A 27,027-nucleotide genomic window follows, 5' to 3' on the forward strand; every position below is an offset into this window, starting at 1 on the left:
TTTCCCATGATGTCAAGCAAATAGGCACTGAGTTTGAAGGTACTCCTTGAAATACATCCACAGGTACACCTGCAATTGACTCAAATTATGTCAATTAGCCTATCAGAAGCTTCTAAAGTCATGACATCATTTTCTGGACTTTTCCAAGCTGTTTAAAGGCACAGTCAACTTAGTGTATGTGAAACAGTGAATTATAAGTGAAATAATCTGCCTGTAAACAATTGTTGGAAAAATTACTTGTGTCATGCACAAAGAAAATGTCCTAAAGGATTTGCCAAAACTATTGTTTGTTAACAAGAAATGTGTGGAGGGGTTTTAATGACTCCAACCTAAGTGTATGTAAACTTCCGACTTCAACTGTATATTACACAATACCAGTCCCATCGTCAACATTGAAGAGGCGACTGCAGGATGCTGGCCTTCTAGGCAGAGTTCCTCTGTCCAGTGTCTGTGTTCTTTTGCCCATATTAATCTTTTCTTTTTATTGGCCAGTCTGAGATATGGCTTTTTCTTTGCAACTCTGCCTAGAAGGCCAGCATCCCGGAGTTGCCTCTTCACTGTTGACGTTGAGACTGGTGTTTTATGAAGCTGCCAGTTGAGGACTTGTGAGGCGTCTGTTTCTCAAACTAGTGATGTACTTGTCCTCTTGCTCAGTTCTGCACCGAGGCCTCCCACTCATCTTTTTGTTTTGGTTAGTGCCAGTTTGCACTGTTCTGTGAAGGGAGTAGTACACAGCGTTGTACGAGATCTTCAGTTTCTTGGCAATTTCTAGAATGGAATAGCATTCATTTCTCAGAACAAGAATAGACTGAAGCTAGAGTTTCAGAAGAAAGGTATTTGTTTCTGACCATTTTGAGCCTGAAATTGAACCCACAAATGCTAATGCTCCAGATACTCAACTAGTCTAAAGAAGGACAGTTTTATTGCTTCTTTAATCAGAACTACAGTTTTCAGCTGTGCTAACATAATTGCAAAAGGGTTTTCGAATGATCAATTAGCCTTTTAAAATTATAAACTTGGATTGGCTAACACAACGTGCCATTGGAACATAGGAGTGATGGTTGCTGAAAATGGGCCTTTGGTGTCATATGTTAATATTCCATTAAAAATCAGCCGTTTCCAGCTACAATAGTCATTTACAACATTAACCATGTTTACACTGTATTTCTGATCAATTTGATGTTATTTTAATGGACGAACATTTTGCTTTTCTTTCAAAAACAAGGTAATTTGTGAACCCAAACTTTTGAACGTTAGTGTGTGTATATATATATATATATATATATATATATATATATATATATATATATATATCCATTGATTCTTGAAGAATATATAAATTCCTCATGAGCTTAGTTCAACTGTCAAACTCCATGAGAACCCAAAATATGAGCTTGTTTTTATCCAATGTTTGTAAACAAACACTGTATAGCCTCATAACATGGTTAAAACAATCATTTTGATATCATGGATGGTCAGTCCTTGCATCCATAGATGTCTATTAATCTGAGAGTGGTTACATTCCTCCATGTCACCCTGATCTGTTTCACCTGTCTTTGTGCTTGTCTCCACCCCCCACCAGGTGTCTCTTATCTTCACCCATTATCCCTTGACTATTTATACCTACATTTTCTGTTTGTCTGTTGCCAGTTCGTCTCATCAAGCCTACCAGCGTGTTTGTCCGTACTCCTGTTCTCTCTAGTCCCTGTTTTCTAGTCCTCCCGGTTCTGACCTTTTCTGCCTGCCCTGACCCTGAGCCCACCTGCCATACCATTCGGCCTGCCCTGACCCCAAGCTGCCTGTGTCCTGTACCTTTCTGACTCTGGCCTGGTTACGAACCTCTGCCTGTCCTCGACCTACCAATTGCCTGCCATCCTGTACCTGCCTGACTCAGATTTGGATTACGACTCTTTGCCTGCTTTGACTTACCTTTTGCCTGCCCCTTGTACTTGAATAAACTCTGAGACTCGTACTATCCACGTCCATGTCTTCATCTGGGTCTTAGCCTGAGCCTTGATAGTATGAATTGGCCCTGACTGACACAGCAGACTCGGACCAGCTCCGCAACGCTGTCTCCTCCCAAGGAGCCACCATTGGAAGACACAAGGAGTTACTTCAAAACCTCATGGAAGGACTCCAGAACTTGGCAGAACACCATGACCGCGCTTTCAATGCATTGCTGGAGCAATTCCGCAGATATTCTACTCGGCAGCAAGCCTCTACGGTAACCCCCAGACTTTCAGTAACCCCCCTACCAGCGGCGCTTCTCCTATCCAAGCTTCACGAGAACCCTGCTTTACCTCCTCCGGAGCGATATGCTGGAGATCCAGTAAACTGCAGAGCGTTTCTCTCCCAGTGCTCCCTCATCTTCGAGTTGCAGCCCTCTTCATTTCCCTCAGATTGCTCGAAGATAGAGTATCTTATAACGCTGAAGACCGGGGGTTCTCGCCTGTGCGACAGCAGTGTGTGAGCAACAATCCACCATTAGCCTCAGTCTGGAGGAGTTTTTGGCAGAGGGTAGGAAGGTGTTTGACTCTCTGTCCGAGAGAGCGGCTGCTCTGAAGCTACTCCAACTGTGTCAACTCCCGTAGTGTGGTATATTTTCGTACATTGGCCGCTGAGAGTGTCTGGAACCCGGAATCTCTTTTCGACACGTTCATTCACTAATTATTGTAGGAGGTTAAAGATGAGCTTGCAGCCCAGGAGCTTCCTATGGACCTTGACTCCCTCATCGCCTTGACCTTACGGATCGATGGGCGGCTATGGAAACATAGGAAGGAGAGGTCTGTTCCCGGTTTGCCCACTGCCAATGTCACCCGAGTTCCCATGAGAATCACCAAGGGCGGTCGACTCACCTCCTCCAGAGCCCAAGCTACTAGGAAGTGCTAGATTGCCTCCGGATGAACATTCACGCAGATTGACTGTCTGTATTTCGGGACTACAGGACATTATATTTCTACCTGTCCAATAAAAAGACCAGACTCATCAGTAGGTACGAGGACTCTGAGCCGTACGGGATTTTCCAATCTTCCATTACTCGTACCCCTCTTCATGTCACCCTATTGTTGATGCTACCTTGGTGTCGGAGCTTGTTATCTCCACTCAACCCTTCTCCATTCCCATGGACGTCAGAGTGCTGGATGGGCGCTCTATTGGTTGAGTCACCCGCAATATAGTTCCTATCAACCTACGAGTATCAGGAAATCACAGTGAGTGTATGCAGTTTCTGCTCATAGAATCTCCCCATGTGCCCGTGGGTTTTGGATATTCATGGCTCCAAAAGCACATCCCCTGACCAACTGGGCTACTGGTTCCATCTTGGGGTGGATCCCGTTGTTCCATGTGCATTGTCTTAAATCGGCACAGCCTGACCCTGGACGTCTTCCTGCAGGCTTGGGAGAAGCCTCAGATCTCCCCGTCATTCCCGCGGAGTACACGGACCTTGACGAGGTCTTCAATAAGGCCTGTTGCTAGAAACAAGCTTTTCGCTGCACCTACAATAACATCTGCAAATCTGTGTACACGACCAATAAACTTTGATTTGATATATAGCTCCATAGTACAACTTTGCACTTGTGATAGTATCAGGCAAGTTGGCTATGTAACTGTTGGGATTTCCTAAATGACTGGGGCTTTTCCTAGAGGGAGGTGGCACATTGTGTAAGTGTAGATGTCACAATGTCTGACATCATTGGGAAGAGAATTACAATTACAATGTCATGAGTCTGTTTATTTGTCTACACTCCTAGAAAATAAATGGTGCTATCTAGAACCTAAAAGGGTTCTTCAGCTGTTGCCATAGGATAATCTGTTGAAGAACCCTTTCCACAGAGGGTTCTAAATTAAACCTAAATGGTTCTACCATGAACCAAAACAGTTAAAAATGTATAGGGACTGCCGAAGAAACTGTTTGGAACCTTTTTTTATAAGAGTGCATAAATAAACCTATTACACTTCTGCTCCTACCCCACTGCTCTCAGTGAGCGCTTTGCCATCTGCTGCCCAGCAACCGGCGGGTAGTTCCTACTCAGGTACATCTTCACCTGGTTAACTGCTATTCTCCTTATAGAGCCTTTTGATGTGGTCCTGTTTACATATATAAGGTAATATCTTCAGACACAATATAGCAGAAATTATTACAGTTACATGAAAATGTGTTTGTTATGTCTGCTCTTCCTCTTCAGAGCCCTGTGTGCTGCATCAAGAGGTGAGTTCAGGCTTCTGGCAGGCCGCCCTCTACCTGTCCACGGAGGTTCACCAACACCAGCACACCTCTACCCTCTTCCAACATCAGCCCCCTGGCATCTCTCTCTCCGCATCGACCCTACGACTGTGCCATTGACCGTCTCCTGGGCACTACACCACATCAGGGGCTTTTTTTCTTCATCTTCTCAAAGTTGGACCTTCGGAACGCCTACAATACGGGAAGGAGACGAGTGGAAGAAAGCCTTTAACTCGGCTAGCGGGCACCATGAGTACTTGGTTATGCCATTTGGACTGACTAACGCTCCCGCTGTGTTCCAGGCCCTGGTCAACTTTGCTAGCTTCTACCGCTGCTTCATCCGGGGTTACAGCACCCTGGCTTCCCCCTCTCAGCACTCACCTCTAGCAGGTTTCCATTCATGTGGTCTCCAGCAGCTGACCAAGGGTTCTCAGATCTCAAACATCGATTCACTACAGCCCCCATCTTAATCCATCCGACCCATCCCGTCAGTTTATGGTAGAGCCTCGGATGTCAGAGTGGGGGCTGCCCTGTCCCAGCGTTCTGCCCAGGACAAAAAGCTTCACCCCTGAGATTTTCTCTCCCATTGTCTTACCCCTGCTGAGAGGAACTATGTGAAAATTGAGAACTCCTCGCCATCAAAGATGGCATTGGAGGAGGGAAGGCACTGGTTGGAGGAGGTGGAACACCCACTCTTTGTGTGGACTGACCATAAGAACCTGGAATATCTTTGCACCGCCAAGCGCCTCAACTCTAGACAGGCTCGTCAGGCCCTGTTATTCACCCATTTCACCTTTCCCTGCTCAGCCACTGGTCTCTAGCCCTTTGAGTGTTCCTTGGGACATCAGTCCGCGCTCTTCCCTGAGCAAGAAATCAGCATACCCTCTGCCAGATGTTCGTCCGCCTCTGTTGCCGTACCTGGAGGAGAGCCCGGGCAGAGGGTAGGGCTTTCCACTCAGGACCTGCCCCTCCGGGTGGAGTCCCGTAAACTTTCTCCCGTTTCATCGTCCCTTTCCCCATCTAAAAAATCCTTAGCCCCTCTGCTGTTCATCTTCTGCTGCCCCACACGCTCCGTGTACATCCCACTTTTCATGTGTCTGGGATTTAACCTGTCTCACAGCTCTTTGTCTCCTGTTCTCCTGTAATCATATTATTATACGTAGTAGAAAGCGATGGGTAAGAAGAAGCCTACATAATCAACCCATAAAGAACATTTAACATCCATATATGGCCAGCTATGTAAACTTTAACATTGATTTATCCTGCAATAGATATGGTTCAATTGGTAACATACATTTTTGTCTTCTTCTTCTTCTAGGGGAAAGTCATTTCAAAGTAACTGAATGTAATCAGACTATGTTACGGAGTTTGGATAATCCAAAGTTTATGTTACTGATTACAATTTTGGACAGGTAACTATAATGGATTCAAATTAGAAAGTAACCAACCCAACCCTGGCTGTAAACTTTCCTTCTTAGGCTAGGTTGTAGCAACCTCATGATGGGTATAGGGCAAATTCGATCATCATGTCGTTGCCTAAACCTATCGACGTTACATTGAGCCAGGTGAATGTAATATGAATGACAGTCATCCAATATGCTGTAATATAAATAAGGCCATGCTGGTAAAACAAAGTGTCATCCCTCATCTTAAACAGCACCAACCACCACTGATTATACCATAATGTGATGATACATAAATACTATGTATTTTTCCTCAGCCCCAACATCCTAGTCCAATCACTCCCTTTTCCCCTGGTACCTGGGGAGGGCATGTCTTTGGCTGGAAGGCCCCATGGAGGGAGCCGAAAGGTCCTAGGAGGGGGACAATGGTGGCTGCCATAGGGGCCAACCTCAGCATCACATGGGGATGGGGCAGCTGTAGAGTAAAAAACAAATGTGTTCATTAAATTTGTATCTTGGCTTAAACAGGCATCATTGATAAAGTTGATATAAAACAGTGATAAAGCAGTAGTACTTCTCCATACATTTCTGTCTGGTGTCGCCAGCATTGGTGGAACAGGTGTGGGTAGTATGCCAGGGGGCTGATGTTGGAAGAGGGTAGAGGTGTGCTGGTGTTGGTGGACCTCTGTGGACAGGTAGAGGGCGGCCTGCCAGAAGCCTGAACTCACCTCTTGATGCAGCACACAGGGCTCTGAAGAGGAAGAGCAGACATAACAAACACATTCCATGTAACTGTAATAATTTCTGCTATATTGTGTCTGAAGATATTACCTTATATATGTAAACGGAACCACATCAAAAGGCTCTATATGGAGAATAGCAGTTAAGCAGTTGAAGATGTACCTGAGTAGGAACTACCCGCCAGTTGCTGGGCAGCAGATGGCAACGCGCTCACTGAGAGCAGTGGGGTAGGAGCAGAAGTGTAATAGGTTTATTTATACACTCTTATAAAAAAGGGTTCCAAAAGGTTTCTTTGGCAGTCCTTATACATTTTAAACTGTTTTGGTTCATGGTAGAACCATTTAGGTTTCATTTAGAACCCTCTGTGGAAAGGGTTCTTCAACAGATTCTCCTATGGCGACAGCTGAAGAACCCTTTTAGGTTCTAGATAGCACCATTTATTTTCTGAGTGTAGACAAATAAACAGACTCATGATATTGTAATTGTAATTCTCTTCCCAATGATGTCAGACATTGTGACATCTACACTTACACAATGTGCCACCTCCCTCTAGGAAAAGCCCCAGTCATTTAGGAAATCCCAGCAGTTACATAGCCAACTTGCCTGATACTAGCACAAGTGCAATGTTGTACTATGGAGCTATATATCAAATCAAAGTTTATTGGTCGTGTACACAGATTTGCAGATGTTATTGTAGGTGCAGCGAAAAGCTTGTTTCTAGCAACAATGCAGAAACATAAGTATTTTGCTGCACCTGCAAATCTGTGTACTCGACCAATAAACTTTGATTTGATATATAGCTCCATAGTAACATATCAAATCATCCAAAGAGAACTTGATGACAGCTTGAAAACCAGGGGCTCTATTCAATCACATTCGCTTGAACCGACATCCGCATAGCAGTTGTTTTGGTTGTATCGGAGATAGAACTATGCGCTGTCAAATATACCAGTGACTCCTGGTATTGTACCACCTGCTCCTCATTAGCATAGTGGTGAGTATCCCCGCTTGTCACGTGGGAGATGGGTTCAATTCCCCGACCAGGAGGGAGGACTGGTTTTGGGTGGCAGGTAGCCGAGTGGTTAGAGAGTTGGTCCAGTAACCGAAAGGTTGCTCGATCAAATCCCTGAGCTGACAAGGTAAAAAGATGTCCTTCTGCCCCTGAACACTGTTCCTAGATCGTCTTTGTAAATAAGAATATGTTCTTTAATTGGCATGCCTAGTTAAATAAAGGTATTTTTTAAATTGTAATATATGGAGCTCTACACTTTTAATGATAGTCCCTGAGAACTCCCTTGTGTTTAACATCCAATCAGTATCACTCGAGGTTGAAGGTCAAGGTGATATGTAAATGAGCTGTCTTGCAGCTTGAAGTGTGCCTATGTAACAGTGTAATTAAGTTGTTCAAATGGGTATTGCATAAAATGGGTATTATGCCACCTCCTGGTATATTAGTGTGTTTACATTGTCTAATACAGTCAGCGATATAAGTATGGGATTCTGGGTAATCCACAGGATTTATGTAGAATTGCTGTGGGTGAGTTGAAACTTTAGTGGTCCCAGGATATAAATGTATAAAATCCACCTTTTGCATCGTACATTAACAATTATGTTATTAGTAACTATTGTTCTTGGTTTGGAGTCAAATAAGCCACTCTTTATATGTTATTTGCCAAATCTCAGTTTTCCATGTGGGTTTCATGCTACTAGCTAAAGTTCCCTCTTTGAAGTTAGTAGCCTTGCACCCCGTATTATCGGCATATTCAACAGCGTTTAAGAAATATATTACCTTCAACAGTGTTATCTTGTGATCAAGCCATCAATATTTTGTGATTATTGGTGTTGTAAAAATATTAGCTAACAAGTTAGCAATTAGCATGTTTGACATTTCAGTGGAAATATTACTATTGTCATCTTTTTGACAAACGGTTTAGCAAAAAAAATTACTGGTCACCTTACTATTTTGTTCAATTACAAGATATATATCTGTTTAATTTTGTTCAAAAAAGAGACATCAACTTCGTATCTGAAGTGTTTACTAGATAGTTGACTAGTTGGCTAGCCTTACGGTTAAAAAAATAAGACTTGCCTGTCAACTTTTCATTGCATAGCCCAATGCTCCCCCCTAAAGACCTAGTAATAGCGTGGGCCGCATCTCCGGCGCGGCCCACGCTTGGATTGCGTCCTACCTGACAGGTCGCTCCTACCAGGAGGAGTGGCGAGAATCTGTCTCCTCGCCACGCGCTCTCACCACTGGTGTCCCCCAGGGCTCTGTTCTAGGCCCTCTCCTATTCTCGCTATACACCAAGTCACTTGGCTCTGTCATAACCTCACATGGTCTCTCCTATCATTGCTATGCAGACGACACACAATTAATCTTCTCCTTTCCCCTTCTGATGACCAGGTGGCGAATCGCATCTCTGCATGTCTGGCAGACATTTCAGTGTGGATGACGGATCACCACCTCAAGCTGAACCTCGGCAAGACGGAGCTGCTCTTCCTCCCGGGGAAGGACTGCCCGTTCCATGATCTCGCCATCACGGTTGACAACTCCATTGTGTCCTCCTCCCAGAGCGCTAAGAACCTTGGCGTGATCCTGGACAACACCCTGTCGTTCTCAACCAACATCATGGCGGTGGCCCGTTCCTGTAGGTTCATGCTCTACAACATCCGCAGAGTACGACCCTGCCTCACACAGGAAGCGGCGCAGGTCCTAATCCAGGCACTTGTCATCTCCCGTCTGGATTACTGCAACTCGCTGTTGGCTGGGCTCCCTGCCTGTGCCATTAAACCCCTACAACTCATCCAGAACGCCGCAGCCCGTCTGGTGTTCAACCTTCCCAAGTTCTCTCACGTCACCCCGCTCCTCCGCTCTCTCCACTGGCTTCCAGTTGAAGCTCGCATCCGCTACAAGACCATGGTGCTTGCCTACGGAGCTGTGAGGGGAACGGCACCGCAGTACCTCCAGGCTCTGATCAGGCCCTACACCCAAGCAAGGGCACTGCGTTCATCCACCTCTGGCCTGCTCGCCTCCCTACCACTGAGGAAGTACAGTTCCCGCTCAGCCCAGTCAAAACTGTTCGCTGCTCTGGCCCCCCAATGGTGGAACAAACTCCCTCACGACGCCAGGACAGCGGAGTCAATCACCACCTTCCGGAGACACCTGAAACCCCACCTCTTCAAGGAATACCTAGGATAGGATAAGTAATCCTTCTCACCCCCCTTAATGATTTAGATGCACTATTGTAAAGTGGCTGTTCCACTGGATGTCAGAAGGTGAATTCACCAATTTGTAAGTCGCTCTGGATAAGAGCGTCTGCTAAATGACTTAAATGTAAATGTAATATTTTACATCAATAGCAGTCAATATTAATTGTCACCTTATTTCAGTCTCATCTGAAAGTTGTACATTTTTGGTTATCTTCACGAACCGTGGCAAACAAGTTGAATCAGCAATACAAAATTGGGTTTAATTATATATTTGCTAAATAGCTAACCAATCATACAGAATTACATATACACAGAATGAATCATACCTTGATTACAAATTATATCATGAAGGAAAATGTCCCTAGTGGAGGGAACAGATTTGACCGCTGGTCACACAAAGAAAAGGGGCTGGGTTTGAGTGAAAGCGTGGGAAGACTGAGGAACAAAGGGAGAAGCGATGTCTCTATCGTAAATACAGTATCTTATGCATTCTAAATTACAGCCCATTTGGAAAAGGAAAATGCAATACATATTTACTTTGAGCTGCGCTTCGGTAGGTTGGTGGGAGATGGAAGGCCGTGTTGCCCAACCGAGTTCTTTGTCTTTGAAGAATGTCTCTGGTGGTAAATTGGGTACGTTGAAGTAACGTTGTTGTGTGGTAGACGGGATACTCTATCTGTTCTTTCCTAGCCCACGTTTGTAGCTGCTGTTGCTAACTCAACGGCTAGGAGGTATCACTTCTGTAGTGAATAAGAGTTCAAAGTTCATACCATTCGCAACCAAAGCTCACGCTGAGGTTGGCTTAGTTCTGTAGTTGACATGTTAGTCCTTTTAACGTATGGACCGTCGTCCTCACATCCTCGGAACAGCAGATTACATTTTCGTCAAGGCTTTATACAGTGGAGCGAGAAGGGTGTGTTTGAAATGTTTTATAACCCTTGTCTTTTCACAGGGGCAGGCCACTGATTGAGCAGAGCCCTAACCTTATGAAAACCCAAATCTCTCATTTGGAAGCTAAAATTACATTTAATCTCTTCACCAATAATTTTATATTCCAACATTTAAATTGAACAACAATTCCATGTGAATCCAATAACTACTATGTGCAGACTTTCCACTCTAGAGTTTATGTCATCCTATTATTGATGATAATATCTCAGATGACAACTGAACTGACATCATATTCATTAAGTACCACCGCATATGTTCAATTGGTCAGATTACCAGAATATAGTTCATTTCCCCCCACCATCTGATGTTCCCAGAATCTCTGTTAACCAAAGGATTTTCAAATGTCACATCAGTAGGGTAGAGAGAGGAAAAAGGGGGGGGAGGTATTTGACGGTCATAAACCTACCCCCAGGCCAACGTTATGACAATACTAATATATAAACTCAACAAATAAAGAAACGTCCTCTCACTGTCAACTGCGTTTATTTTCAGCAAACAACTGAGACATAAACTGAACAAGTTCCACAGACATGTGACTAACAGAAATGGAAGTCCTAGTCCTCACCCTCTGATCTAACAGGTCCCAGACGTGTTCAATGGGATTGAGATCCGGGCTCTTCGCTGGCCATGGCAGAACACTGACATTCCTGTAATGCAGCAAATCACGCACAGAATGAACAGTATGGCTGGTGACATTGTCATGCTGGAGGGTCGTGTCAGGATGAGCCTGCAGGAAGGGGACCACATGAGGGAGGAGGAAGTGTGCCCTGTAATGCACAACTTTGAGATGGCCTGCAATGACAACAAGCTCATACCGATGATGCTGTGACACACTGCCCCAGACCATGACGGACACTCCACCTGCAAATCGATCCCGCTCCAGAGTACAGGCCTCGGTGTAACGCTCATTCCTTAGACGATAAACGCAAATCCGGCCATCACCCCTGGTGAGAAAAAAACGTGACTCGTCAGTGAAGAGCACTTTTTGCCAGTTCTTTCTGGTCCGGCGACGGTGGGTTTGTGCCCGTAGGCGACGTTGTTGACGGTGATGTCTGGTGAAGACCTGACTTACAACAGGCCTACAAGCCCTCAGTCCAGCCGTTCTCAGCCTATTGTGGACAGTCTGAGCAGTGATGGAGGGATTGTGCGTTCCTGGTGTAACTCAGGCAGTTGTTGTTGCCATCCTGTACCTGTCCCGCAGGTGTGATGTTCGGATGTACCGATCCTGTGCAGGTGTTGTTACACGTAGTCTGCCACTGCGAGGATAATCAATTGTCCGTCCAGTCTCCCTCTAGCTCTGTCTTAGACGTCTCACAGTACAGACATTGCAATTTATTGCCCTGGCCACATCTGCAGTCCTTATGCCTCCTTGCAGCATGCCTAAGGCAGGTTGAAACAGATGAGTAGGGACCTTGGGCATCTTTCCTTTGGTGTTTTTCAGAGTCAGTAGAAAGGCCTCTTTTGAGTCCTACATTTTCATAACTATGACCTTAATTGCCTCTGTCTGTAAGCTGTTAGTGTTTTTATGACCATTCTACGGGTGCACGTTCATTAATTATTCATGGTTCATTGAACATGCATGGGAAACAGTGTTTAAACCCTTTACAATGAAGATCTGTGAAGTTGTTTGGATTTTTACAAATTATCTTTGAAAGACAGGGTCCTGCTCAAAAAATAAAGGGAACACTAAAATAACACATCCTAGATCTGAATGAATGAAATATTCTTATTAAATACTTTTTTCTTTACATAGTTGAATGTGCTGACAACAAAATCACACAAAAATTGTCAATGGAAATCAAATGTATCAACCCATGGAGGTCTGGATTTGGGGTCACACTCAAAATTAAAGTGGAAAACCACACTACAGGCTGATCCAACTTTGATGTAATGTCCTTAAAACAAGTCAAAATGAGGCTCAGTAGTGTGTGTGGCCTCCACGTGCCTGTATGACCTCCCTACAACGCCTGGGCATGCTCCTGATGAGGTGGCCGATGGTCTCCTGAGGGATCTCCTCCCAGAACCCAGGGCCAACCACACCAGCATATGGTCTCACAAGGGGTCTGAGGATCTCATCTCGGTACCTAATGGCAGTCAAGCTACCTCTGGCGAGCACATGGAGGGCTGTGCGGCCCTCCAAAGAAATGCCACCCCACACCATGACTGACCCACCGCCAAACCGGTCATGCTGGAGGATGTTGCAAGCAGCAGAGCGTTCTTCACAGCGTCTCCAGACTGTCACATGTGCTCAGTGTGAACCTGCTTTCATCTGTGAAGAGCACAGGGCACCAGTGGTGAATTTGCCAATCTTGGTGTTCTCTGGCAAATGCCAAACGTCCTGCACGGTGTTGGGCTGTAAGCACAACCCCCACCTGTGGACGTCGGGCCCTCATACCACCCTCATGGAGTCTGTTTCTGATCGTTTGAGCAGGCACATGCACATTTGTGGCCTGCTGGAGGTAATTTTGCAGGGCTCTGGCATTGCTCCTCCTGCTCCTCCTTGCACAAAGGCAGAGGTAGCGGTCCTGCTGCTGGGTTGTTGCCCTCCTACGGCCTCCTCCACATCTCCTGTTGTACTGGCCTGTCTCCTGGTAGCGTTCTGGACACTACGCTGACAGACACAATACTTTGAGATCAGGAGACTGGCTAGGCCACTCCAGGACCTTGAAATGCTTCTTACGAAGCCACTCCTTCGTTGCCCGGGCGGTGTGTTTGGGATCATTGTCATGCTGAAAGACCCAGCCACATTTCATCTTCAATGCCCTTGCTGATGGAAGGAGGTTTTCACTCAAAATCTCATGATACATGGCCCCATTCATTCTTTCCTTTACACGGATCAGTCATCCTGGTCCCTTTGCAGAAAAACAGCCCCAAAGCATGATGTTTCCACCCCCAAGCTTCACAGTAGGTATGGTGTTCTTTGGATGCAACTCAGCATTCTTTGTCCTCCAAACACGACTAGTTGAGTTTTTACCAAAAAGTTATATTTTGGTTTCATCTGACCATATGATGTTCGCCCAATCTTCTTCTGGATCATCCAAATGCTCTCTAGCAAACTTCAGACGGGCCTGGACATGTACTGGCTTAAGCAGGGGGCACGTCTGGCACTGTAGGATTTGAGTCCCTGGCGGCGTAGTGTGTTACTGATGGTAGGCTTTGTTACTTTGGTCCCAGCTCTCTGCAGGTCATTCACTAGGTCCCCCCGTGTGGTTCTGGGATTTTTGCTCACCGTTCTTGTGATCATTTTGACCCCACGGGGTGAGACATTGCATGGAACCCCAGATCGAGGGAGATTAGCAGTGGTCTTGTATATCTTCCATTTCCTAATAATTGCTCCCACAGTTGATTTCTTCAAACCAAGCTGCTTACCTATTGCAGATTCAGTCTTCCCAGCCTGGTGCAGGTCTACAATTTTGTTTCTGGTGTCCTTTGACAGCTCTTTGGTCTTGTCCATAGTGGAGTTTGGAGTGTGACTGTTTGAGGTTGTGGACAGGTGTCTTTTATACTGATAACAAGTTCAAACAGGTGCCATTAATACAGGTAGCGAGTGGAGGACAGAGGAGCCTCTTAAAGAATAAGTTACAGGTCTGTGAGAGCCAGAAATCTTGCTTGTTTGTAGGTGACCAAATACTTATTTTCCACCATAATTTGCAAATAAATTCATTAACAATCCTACAATGTGATTCCCTGGATTTTTTTTCTCATTTTGTCTGTCATAGTTGAAGTGTACCTATGATGAAAATTACAGGCCTCTCTGATCTTTTTAAGTGGGAGTACTTGCACAATTGGTGGCTGACTAAATACTTTTTTGCCCCACTGTAAATGCCAACACAGACCGTTGGGTAAATTGGAAAACTACTCTACTAGAGGCTGTGAACAAGCGATTCAGGGTCTTTATCTCTCTGAGCCATTACTGTGTCGCCACCATGCTCGATGCTAGGTACAAGGACCGCTACTTCGATGCAGACAAGAAACAGGGTTTACGTGAAATGTTAGACACAGCTGGACAAGATGAAAACGGACACAATGACAGTGCACACCGAGGAAGAGAGGCCACGGACAGACAGAGCTGAAACTTCACTGCTTGACATGCATCATTAAATCCTGGTTGAGACAGAACAAATGAACAATGAAACAGCACAGCAAGTAAGTGAAAGATATAGGTTTGATTATGTTTTACTGGTAATGGGGACATAAGTAAATGCCAACAAAATAACTTTTTGGTGAGTGTGTGTGTGTGTGTTTCAACTATTTAACTGTACTATAATGCTTAAAAGGCCGCTAAAATTGCAAATATCGGTTATCGGTATCGTTTTTTTTGGCAAGGAAAATATTGGATATTGGTATCGGCCCAAAATATTATATCTGTACATCCCTATCCTCTGTGTCTTTGAACTCACAGCTGTGTGCTCTCAGTCAATACCTGCCTGTTCATTGAACTTGTGTGCCCAAAACTGATGTCTCTCGAACACAGTCTTCCTGCGTGGTGAGCAGTAATTTTCAAACGCTTTCATCACCTCGGACAGTTTTTTGTTTTCCCAGTTTCTTGTTTGCCGGGTGGCATATGTGATCTCCATTGTGTTGTATATCTCCAGTGCGTCATCGCCGATGCAGTGTAGCAAAACTGCTCTTTTCCTAGCCTCTGACTTTGTTAGCATTTCCGTCAATTTTCAATGACAACGGAGATGGTGTTGATGGTGTTGTAAACGACTGCATTGCTGCTAATCCCAAGCTTGATAGCTAACAATATCAATAAAGTATGTTGTTTCACCCAAGTTAGCATTAGCCTGCTAACTAGCCACTAGTTTTAGCAGCCTGCTGGTGAAGTCTGCATTCTCACTCATTCAACTACCACTGGAAATTTTCCTCTGTTTTTTTGTTTAATCTTCTGCCACTTCTGACACCATGTCGTGCTCGAGATGGCATATATAATTATCTTGACAATGGAGACTGAAGTACTTTTACTTATAGCTTTATATCTGAAGCATGGTAAAGATTAACACTGTTCACGCAGGTGTGACCTTCCTGTTCCCGTCCCTCAAGTCAGTAAGTCAACACAGGAAGGAGCAATGGATGGATAGTTCATTTATTTCCAAAGCTGCAATGATGTGACACAATGACTGGTCAGTAGTCGACGGGATGTAAATAGCACTCCCACAGCAACTCTCCATAAATCTGCTGTTTAAAATACTAACAAAAAACCTATCCAAATGTCTATGTCATTATGATCGTATAGTGGATTTAACTATTTCGAAGTTTCCACATGTAATCTCATATTTACAACATCAGAATAAACTATCATCCATTTAAGTATTCAAAATATATAAAAATGGACCTGAAATTACTCAATGCCACACTCTTGTGGCGAAGAAATATTATACAACAAAAATGTACCACATATTTTCCTAAGCTAACAAAATCAGGCTAATACGCTGGCTGGTGCTCATGAGTTAAGTCTGGTTCATCCTTGGGAGCAATTTCCAAACGCCTGAAGGTACCATGTTCATCTGCTACTGCAAATGGGGACAAAGATCGTACTTTTTGGAGAGATGTCCTCTGGTCTGTTGAAACATAAATAGAACGACCATCGTTATGTTTGGAGGAAAACGGGAGAGGCTTGCAAGCCAAAGAACACCATCCCAACTGTGAAGCATGGGGGTGGCAGCATCATGTTGTGGGGGTGCTTTGCTGCAGGAGGGCCTGGTGCACTTCACAAAATTGATGGCATCATGAGGGAGGAAAATTATGCTGAAGCAACATCTCAAGACATCAGTCAGGAATTTAAAGCTTGGTCGCAAAGGGGTCTTCCAAATGGACAATGACCCCAAGCATACTTCCAAAGTTGTGGCAAAATGGCTTAAGGACAACAAAGTCAAGGTATTGGTGTGACCATCACAAAGCCCTCACCTCAATCCTGTAGAAAATTTGTGGACAGAACTGAAAAAGCATGTGCGAGCAAGGAGGCCTACAAACCTGACTCAGTTACACCAGCTCTGTCAGGAGGAATGGGCCAAAATTCACCCAATTTATTGTGGGAAGCTTGTGGATTGCTACCCGAAACGTTTGACCCAAGTTAAACCATTTAAAGGTCATGCTACCAAATACTGATTGAGTGTATGTAAACTTCTGACCCACTGGGAATGTAATGAAAGAAATAAAAGCTGAAGTAAATAATTCTCTCTACTATTATTCTGACATTTTATGTTCTTAAAATAAAGTGGTGATCCTAACTGACCTAAAACAGGGAAATTTTACTCTGATTAAATGTCAGGAATTGTGAAAAACTGAGATGAAATGTTTTTGGTTAAGGTATATTTAAACTTCCAACTTCAACTGTATACAGTGGGGCAAAAAAGTATTTAGTAGGCCACCAATTGTGCAAGTTCTCCCACTTAAATAGATGAGAGAGGCCTGTAATTTTCAACATAGGTACACTTCAACTATGACAGACAAAATGAGAAAAAAAATCCAGAAAATCACATTGTAGGATTTTTTATGAATTTATTTGCAAATTATGGTTTACAGGCCTCTCATCTTTTTAAGTGGGAGAACTTGCACAATTGGTGACTGACTAAATACTTTTTTGCCCCACTGTATGTTAAGCAGGCGTTTCATGACAGGGTATCACGTTTGATGCAGATGCAGTTGAGCTTATTTCTCAAGTCAGTTGTACGAATGGAGCTTGGAGTGTTCATGTTTCCAAGTTTCAAACATGTTGTCAAATGCCATTGAAATGGCAGCAGCAATATGAGAACCAGCACATTCTTGAGCATGAAATATGGCTTTCCTCGGTACGAAATCCTCATTGACCCACTGTGCTGTCAGACTCGTAATGCTCATGGGGCTGATATCGCTGGTCCAATTGTCTGTGGTGTAGCTAATAGCAGTGACGCCCATAGCAAGTAGCTCATGGATGTGAGTTCCAACAATGCTGTGTAACTCCGGTAGGGCAACATCTGAAAAATAGCGCCTACGAGAACGGTTGATTGTCAAGGGCCATGAATTCCATTATCTTGGCATTAATGGATTTCACCTTTGAGTTGTCTCTCTGAAATGTTCTTACTCTTTCAAATGACTGCTCGATCCACACAGCAGACATTGTGGGCGAGGTTAGGAATGCTGTGTTGCACGTGTAGCGCTATATTCTTTGTGGCGTCATTACGTCATGTACCTACGTTATATAGGTATGCACGGTAGCTTTGACATCGGTTTTGCACATCACCCTTAAACTAGACATCGTTAAACTAGACATCGGGCTGATGCAAAATAAGTTGCATCAGCTCAGGCTAAGGCTATGTCAGCTAACAATAGCATAGAACAGTTTGTGCATGCTATGGAAAAAAAGGGCCTCCATGTTAAGCAATCACGAGCAGTCAGAACAAAGACAGGCCGCTCGCTCAACCAGCAGCAGACAAAGACTTGTGGAAAAACACACAAACCAAAGAGGTGCCCTGCATTTAGTGTTGAGTGTGAAAGGTGTGAAAAGAGAAATCACTTTGCAGCTGTGTGTAGGTCAGGGACAGATGTTGCTCTTGTTGAAACAGATGTTAGGGAAGTGGACATGTTGTTCATAGGTGCAGTGACACAAGCACACGAGATGCTGGCTGGCACACAAACTGCGTATAGGGGGACAGGCGGTCAACTTTAAGTTAGCCATAGAAGCTGAAGCTAATGTGTTCACACAAGCAATAGCAGACAAATTGTCCAAGCAATTCAAAGTGAAAGAGACTGAGACTGTACTCATAGCCTATGGAGGCACCCGCATCAAACCAAAGGGCATCATGACATTGCAAGTGCACACGCGGCACAAACAAGCCCATCTACAGTTCTATGTTACAGATGCATCTGACACACCACTGCTAGGCAGAGAGGCATGTGTGCAGCTTGACCATATATGAAAAGTTGCAAGAGTTGCATGTTATGCTCTACCTTGCATCTGTGTTTAAAGGGCTATGTGAGTTTCCAGGCCAACACCACATTTACATTGATCCAAAAGTCCGTCCTGTTGTTCATGGATGTAGGAAAATCACATATGCTGTGCTTGACAGGCTGAAAGAGACATTGAACATTCAAGAGCAGAGGGGTGTGGTCAGCAAAGTAACCAAACCATCAGCGTGGGGTACTAGCCTATTCCTAACAGAAAATTAAAATGTCTCTCTTAGGGTGTGTCTGGAACAAGGCCATACAGCACCAACACTTCTCCATTCCCACCTCAGAGGATGTGCAATGCAACAAGATCTTCACTATCATAGATGAGAAGGAGGGTTATTGGCAAATAAAGTTGAATGAGGAATCAGCTGATCTCTGCACATTCAATACCACATGGGGTAGGTACCGGTTTAATCGCTTACCTTTTTTGCATAAAAAGGCATTTCAGCAGATTAACTCCAGAGTTATGGTGACATTGATGGTGTCTATGTAATTGCAGATGAACGATAATTGCAGCAGCCACCAAAGAAGAGCATGGCCACATTCTACAGCAGGTGATGGACAGAGCTATCCGTCTGAATGTGAAGTTAAATGCTGAGAAGATATATTACATGGTAAGTGAAGTACATCATCAGTGCAGACAGGGTTAAAGCAGACATCTCCAAGGTGACAGCAATCACACAGATTCCCCTACCAGAAGACAGAAAATATCTACAGAGGTTACTGGATATGACATGTTTCCTAACCCAGTTTAACCAAGATGAAGCCACTCTCACTGCACCACTCAGAATGCTCCTCAGGAAGGACATGGCATGGCAGTGGCACCCAGAACTTCAAGCAGCACTGGAGAGACTGAAAAAAGCCATCTCCACTACGGCGCTGCTGAAATTCTTCCAATTCACAGGAAGAGATTGAAATACAAGCTGATGCATCCAAAGATGGAGTTGGAGCTGTTCTGATGCAAAGTTAACAGCGTATAGCCTTTGCATCCAGAGCTCTGTCTGGGGCAAAGCAAAATTATGCCCAGATAAAAAAAGAACTCGCACTGAAGAGGTTTCACCAGTATGTCTATAGTGTCCCGGTCAGTTCAATCTGACCACAAACCACTTGAGGCTATAACCACCAGGCTTATTGGAAAGGCGCCTGCCTGTCTTCAAAGGATGCTCCTTCAAATACAGAAATATGACATTCACATCATCTACACCCCAGGTAAATACATGTTAATAGCAGACACACTATCCAGGGATGTACCCCAGACTGCCACACATGAAGTGTGACCTCAGTGACAAGAAAGTAATTTATGCAGTCTCCACACATCAGCCACTAGAGGGTGCTGTTATGCAACAGCTGAGAGCAGACACAGATGCAGACAGTGAGATGTAGCTGCTGAGGAACCTACACAGAGATGGATGGCCCCACAAGAAGAAAAGTGCACCACTGAAAGTGAAAACCTGTTGGCACATCAGAGACTCTCTTTACTTTGAAGATGTAGTGCTCATACAAAGGTATTATCATTCCCAAAGACTTTTTACAACTGAGGTACTTAAAGAGGCTCCACATTGCACATCAGGGCAGTCAACGCTTCTTAGCGCATGCCAGAGCTCTCATGTATTGGCCAGGCCTCACTGAAGATGTCCGAATGACGGTTGAATCGTGCACTTCCTGGCAAAAAAAAAAAACACCCAGCAACCAAAAGGAACCACTCCTACCACACACAGTGGCTGACATTCCATGGCAAAAAAATCGAGTTCCAAGGGCGCTCATTCCTTCTGATAGTGGACTACTACTCCAAATATCCAGAGGTGCTGTCGGACAAGACATCAGGTACTGTCATAGCAAAGTTTAAAGCTGTGTTTGCTAGACATGGTATTGCAGCTGAACTGATTGCAGATCATGTACCCTTTTCAAGTGCTGAGATGGATCATGTTTGCAAAAGAGTGGGGTTTCAAAATCATTCATTCTAGTCCAGGGTTTCCCCAGTCAAAGGGAATGGCTGAGAGGACCATTAAGTCAGTGAAAAACATGCTCACGTCGACAGCACAGACAGGTGTTGACCCTCACACAGCTCTACTGAACCTGAGAAACACACCTGTCACGGGTCTGCAGTACTCTTCTGCTCAGCTACTCATGGGACATGTCCTACGACCAACCTACAAGTAAAGCAGCCCTTCAGCCAGAAATGTCCAGCATGGCTTGAAACGCAGATAGCTGCAGCAGAAGACAATCTATGACAAAACAGCGTCACCACTTCCTTCGTTTCGGGAGGGAGAGAGAGCGTGCATGGAGAGGTACAAAAGGATGGCAGCCAGAAACAGCGGTGAGAATCAGAATCAGAGATGAACCGTGATCATATGATATCATCACACCCGCAGGAGCTCGCTACCGCTGAAACAGAAAGCGCCTCAGACCTGACAGAACAGCCAGGTATAGGGCTAACAAAGAAGTCACAATCACTGACTCTGATTCAGACCAGGAGGTCGAAGAGGAAACACAAAGACACAAATGAACACAGACAGAACATGACAAATGACAGAACACCAGAACCCTCTCATAGAGAATCACACCAGTCAATGCACCAGAGTAGGCAGGTGCACTAAATTATCAGTGAGGCTACAGGACTATGTGCTTGAGTGAGTCAGGGGTAAAATTTGGTATTGTAAGTGAAACTAGGCCACCACCTACCCTTGACTCTACAGCAGTATTAAAAATATTATATTCTTCTTAAAAAGTTATGTTTACTTGCAAGCTCTAGCTAAGGGGGGGGGGTGTAATATTTTTTTACCTTCATTTAACTAGGTAAGTCAGTTAAGAACAAATTATTATTTACAATGACAGCCTAGGAACATTGGGTTAACTGCCTTGTTCAGGGGAAGAACAACAGATGTTTACCCTGTCAGCTCAGGGATTTGATCTGGCAACCTTTCAGTTACTGGCCCCACGCTCTAACCACTAGGCTACCTGCCACCCCATCATCTTTAATGATAGTCCATAACTCCCTTGTGTTTAACAGACAATCAGTATCACTTGGGTGAAGGTCAAGGAGATGTGTAAATTAGCTGTCTTGCAGTTTGAAGTTTACCTGCGTGAAGAGTGTAAATCGTTACCATGCTTCGGATATAAAGCTAAAAGTAACAGTACTTCAGTCTCAATTGTCAAGTTCATTCTACCGTGCCATCTAGAGCACGACAGGCATTATACTTAGGCTGATTAAAAATCCTCATGATTTTGTTTAATGATTTTCAATTTGAGCGTCATTATTTCTATATAGTCTACACTTTCTCGTTCTGAACTTGTAACTTGTTGTGGCTTTGCGACAATGATCAAGAGCAGCTGCTCACCGATTTGACAGCTCCAACACAGTTACACCTCCTGAGTCACGACACCGCTAAAACGTTAGCTATGCAGGTGTCGGCAATTGTCGGTTAATGCTTGATCTGATTGAATCTAGGCCAAGGTGTGTTTCACAGGACAGACTAGTTCGAATGACTACACAGTATAAAAAACACAAATGATGCATGTTATGGGTTACATCATTAGAATAATCCAATTGAGGACTTTGGCTTTACAAATCCATTTAATTCATTTGGGAGGCATTCTTCCCAAGGACGCATGACCGGTAATGCTGTTAGTGAATGCTGATACACTAAACAGTTACATACATCAGGCTAGGTGCTCACCTTTACTGCAAGGTAGAGGACAGACTACTCATGTATTCTACTACATTAAATGTGTACTGTCTTTGGGTGTGTGCCAGCGGGCCAGTTTACTGTCCACATTATGAGACAAAATTCCATAGAGAATCACCAGCGCATATAACCTGCAATTAACTCACTTTGCTGAAAACCTCCTGTGAACAGAAAAAGCAACAAATCCCCCTTGGATTATGCTTCTTCCCCATGCATGGTGTTTCTATAGTGAAAGAAGCTTTGGGATTCTCATAATGGATTGTTAGAATCTCTTTAGGGTGATGCCCTCCCTATGGGTTGAATGGAGGACAGATGAGAGAGAACTGATCCCTCTCTCTGCATGGCGTAAATCCCTTGGTGAGAGATGGGGTTTGTATGTGGCAGAGTTGATGCAATACTATGGGGAGGTGTCAGTATGGAGCCTGAGGCAATAGAGAGAGAGAAAACAGTAGCCCTCCGGGACTACCCCCCTTGATGACCACTGATGAAAGTCCTTCACTGTTGTGTAGCGTGTTTACACTGAGACAAATCCATGTCACATATCCTTGAATGGAGCCCATTACAGGTTGTGAGCCACATATACCACAAAACAAATTGTGGTTGTTGAATGACAGAATCCAGCTCTGAGACACTGTGTATTGTGTTTACCTTTAATTAACTAGGCAAGTCGGCTAAGAACACATTCTTATTTACAATGACAGCCTACCCCGGGCCAAACCCTAACCCGAACAAAGCTGGGCCATTTGTGCACCGCCCTATGGGATTCTCAATCTCGGCCAGTTGTGATACAGCCTGGAATTGAACCAGGGTCTGTTGTAATGCCTCCAGCACGGAGATGCAGTGCCTTAGACCATTGCGCCACTCAGGAGCTAGTCTACTTGGACAAGACCTTACATGCTGGCTGCTGTTTATGTTCCTTCCCTCACAGAGCAGTGGTGGTTTATTTGGACTGGGGTCTTGGTCAATGATGTATATAAACCCTGGATTGCTGATGCTATGTATTGGCCACTAAGAGGCTTTGAAGCCCCCGGTCGGCCCCATTGGCACTCCCCAGTAGGCATAGTCCTCTATAGGAATGGATGGAATTCCACAGTAATTCAATTAAATGTTTAAAAGATAAAATAACATGTATTTAAGTATTTTTTTTATTGTAGTGGGGACAGTAACATTAATCATCTAGAAAAAAATGATACCAAGATGGAGGCACGGGGGCTTCAACACAGTGCCCCCTATCAGTTATCTAGTGTACATATAAATCATTGGGTTAAACCTGTGCTTGGAGCTGTCAGTCCGTGGGGTAGGTATGTCCTCCCTTACTTTACTTCCTGGCTGTTTGTTTGTCATCACAGTGCCATAGTTGCCCTGACCTCTCTAACCCCTCTGGGCCTGAGAGATCCAATGGTTTGATCCTTCCATTCTCATAAAAACTGTTAAATCTTCTTGGATTGATGAGGATTAGAAAAATGGTATGGTAATAGAAAAATGGTATGAGAGGGATGAGGCAAAAGGTATGGCATTAAGCCTGGCAGCCCAACGGAATGGCCTAACTGATACTGCAAATTAAGAAATCATGAGACTGAACTAAATAGAAAGAAAAATAAACTATAATATGAAACAAAGATAAATTATATAAAGAATGATAGTAAAAAGCTTTGGGGCACCTTAAATGAAATTTTGAGAAAAAAAGCCAACTCGGCTCCTTCATTCATTGAATCAGATGGCTCATTCATCACAAAGCCCATTGATATTGCAAAGCACTTTAATGACTTTTTCATTGGCAAGATAAGCAAACTTAGGGATGACATGCCAGAAACAAACGTTGACACTACACATCCAAGTATATCGGACCAAATTATAAAAGACAAGAATTGTACTTTTGATTTCCATAAAGTCAGTGTGGAAGAGGTGAAAAAAATGATTGTCTCAACAATGACAATGACAAGCCAATCAACAATGACAAGCCACCGGGGTCTGACAATCTGGATGAAAAATTACTGAGGATAATAGCAGACAATATTGCGACTCCTTTTTGCCACATCTTCAATTTAAGCCTACTAGAGAGTGTGTCCTCAGGCCTGGAGGGAAGCTAAAGTCATTCCGTTACCCAAGATTAGTAAAGCCTCTTTACCTGGCTCAAATAGCTTACCAATCAGCCTTTTACCAACCCTTAGTAAACTTCTGGAAAAAATTGTGTTTAACCAGATGCAATGCTATTTCACAGTAAACAAATTGACAACAAAATGTCAGCATGCTTATAGGGAAAGACACTCAACAAGCACAGCACTTACACAAATGACTGATGATTGGCTGAGAGAAATTGATGATAAAATTATTGTGGGGGCTGTCTTGTTAGACTTCAGTGCAGCTTTTGACATTATCGATCATAGTCTGATGCTGGAAAAACTTGTGTTATGGGTTTACACCCCCTGCTATAATGTGGATAAAGAGTTACTTGTCTAACAGAACACAAAGGGTGTTCTTTAATGGAAGCCTCTCAAATATAATCCAGTTAGAATCAGGAATTCCCCAGGGTAGCTGTTTAGGCCCCTTGCTTTTTTCAATTTTTACTAACGACATGCCACTGACTTTGAGTAAAGCCAGTGTCTATGTATGCAGATAACTCAACACTATACTTGTCAGCTACTACAGCGACTGAAATGACTGCAACACTCAACAAAGAGCGGCAGTTAGTTTCAGAGTGGGTAGCAAGGAATAAGTTAGCCCTAAATATTTCTAAAACTAAAGCATTTTATTTGGAACAAAACACTCACTAAACCCTAAACCTCAACTAAATCTTGTAATAAATAATGTGGAAACTGAGCAAGTTGAGATGGCCCTAGACTGTAAACTGTCATGGTCAAAACATATTGATGCAGTCGTAGCTAAGATGGGGAGAAGTCTGTCTATAATAAAGGGGTGCTCTGCCTTCTGAACAACACTATCAACAAGGCAGGTCCCACAGGCCCTAGTTTTGTCGCACCTTGACTACTTTTCAGTTGTCACAAAAAAAGGACTTAGGAAAATTGCAATTGGCTCAGAACAGGGCAGCACGGCTGGCCCTTGGATGTAAACAGAGAGCTAATATATTAATAATATGCATGTCAACCTCTCCTAGCTGAAAGTGGAGGAGAGATTGACTTCATCACTACTTTTATTTATGAGAGGTATTGACATGTTGAATGCACCGAGCTATCTGTCTAAACTACTGGTACACAGCTCGGACACCCATGCATACCCCACAAGACATGCCACGAGGTCTCTTCACAGTCCCCAAGTCCAGGACAGACGATGGGAGGCACACAGTACTATATTGAGCCATGACTACATGGAACTCTATTCCACATCAAGTAACTGACACAAGCAGTAAATTTGATTTTAAAAAAACAGAGAAAAAAAACACCTTATGGAACAGCGGGGACTGTGAAGCAACACAAACATTGGCACAGGCACACGCACATGCACGATCGATCACACATCTACATACCTATCTATTGCTCCATCTGCCAATGCGTGTCAGCCAACCTTAGCAGCAAATCCAAAAGGCAGGCAAGTGGCTTACTCCAAGGAAAACACCCTTATCAGACTTTGGAAGTGATTCAATATCCACCCTCTCCAGCATGAAAGACTCCTTTGGCTCTGAGACAACCTGATGTGTCTGTCTGTGGGGTCTGTAGTGCCAGGTAACAATCAGCTTATGCAAATACTTCCTCTACCTCGCTCTGTCTCACTCACCCTCCCTATCTCTTTCTAGCACTCTCTCCTCCTCTTCTCTCTCTATCATGCACACTCAGTCACTTATACAGCCCAATAAATGGTCATTGGGAATACATGGGGATGTTGATTCTCTAAAGGGGGATGTGACACAGAACATATTTAACCCATTTTATAACCCAAATAATCACAACTACTATGCATTACACCAGAAACCTGTGCTGCCCTAGGAATGCCCAACTTAATACCCATTACACATGATACATTAATGACTGCTATGTATGAATACTGGCTATAGGGGTTTAAAACATTAGGAAATGATTGGAAGAGGACATACTACATTGCATATACTATGACCTGCCATACAGGTCAATTAAATGGCCAAGCTTAACTTTCCATTTAGAATACAGAGAATTCATTAAGCACTGTCTAATCTTCCACTACTTAAGTGAGTAACCTTTATCTAAATTGCATTAAACCAGCTTAAGGTTTTAGCAGCTCTTCTTGGCATTGGTTGCTCTGTGCTGTACACAAACATTAGATTCTGAGCATGTACAGTACAGAGAAGTGACATGAATGGGCTGGACCTCTCTTTTCATTGGTCTGAACACAGTCACCTTACTGTGTTTACATCCTTTTTAAAGCTGCTTTATTAGGCTGCCCAACATAGTGGACATCTGCTTCTCTACTGAATGACAAATACACTTTCTTATTTGTATATCTTTGTCTTCCTATTAGAGCTCATTGTACAATTTAATTGTAGGCTTCTAGAAAACAAAGATACACTGTCTTCAGACCTACTGCCCTCGAGTTCATGTCCTCTGGCTCCAGTCATCACTGTTACTTACCAACAGAGGAAAATACCATTAACTATCACTAGTGACTAATGGTAATCTCATTAGGACTCCTAAACTCCTGATTGGATTTTTCACTTAACGAGCAACAGGAGTGTGAACAACAGGTGGAATTATAGGTTGTAGTGTAGCCAGAGTTTCTCATTCAGCTGTTATATAGTGACATAAGTCAGAGGGATAAATCACTATTAAAATCATCTCACTGTGATGGAGCAGCAGTGAGCAGGAAGAGACTCCAGGGACTTTCCATTTCACGAAGCTCAAGTAATTTATTAAACCCAACCATACACATCAGGTCCTCAAAGCTAGGGTCTGTAAAC

The 27,027-nt window shown here is 43.8% G+C and overlaps 1 long non-coding RNA gene across 1 annotated transcript; it reads right to left on the reverse strand.

The window, feature by feature from the left end:
* Positions 1-5,697: 5,697 nt before the first annotated feature.
* LOC135545297 (uncharacterized) lies at positions 5,698-25,845 on the reverse strand. The gene is made up of 3 exons (XR_010456450.1): positions 25,627-25,845; positions 6,210-6,376; positions 5,698-6,100 (listed from the first exon to the last, which is right to left on the reverse strand). It is a non-coding gene; the product is annotated as an uncharacterized LOC135545297 (long non-coding RNA).
* Positions 25,846-27,027: the final 1,182 nt, after the last annotated feature.

This window comes from Oncorhynchus masou, chromosome 9, assembly GCF_036934945.1.
Source record: "Oncorhynchus masou masou isolate Uvic2021 chromosome 9, UVic_Omas_1.1, whole genome shotgun sequence".
NCBI lineage: Eukaryota > Metazoa > Chordata > Actinopteri > Salmoniformes > Salmonidae > Oncorhynchus > Oncorhynchus masou.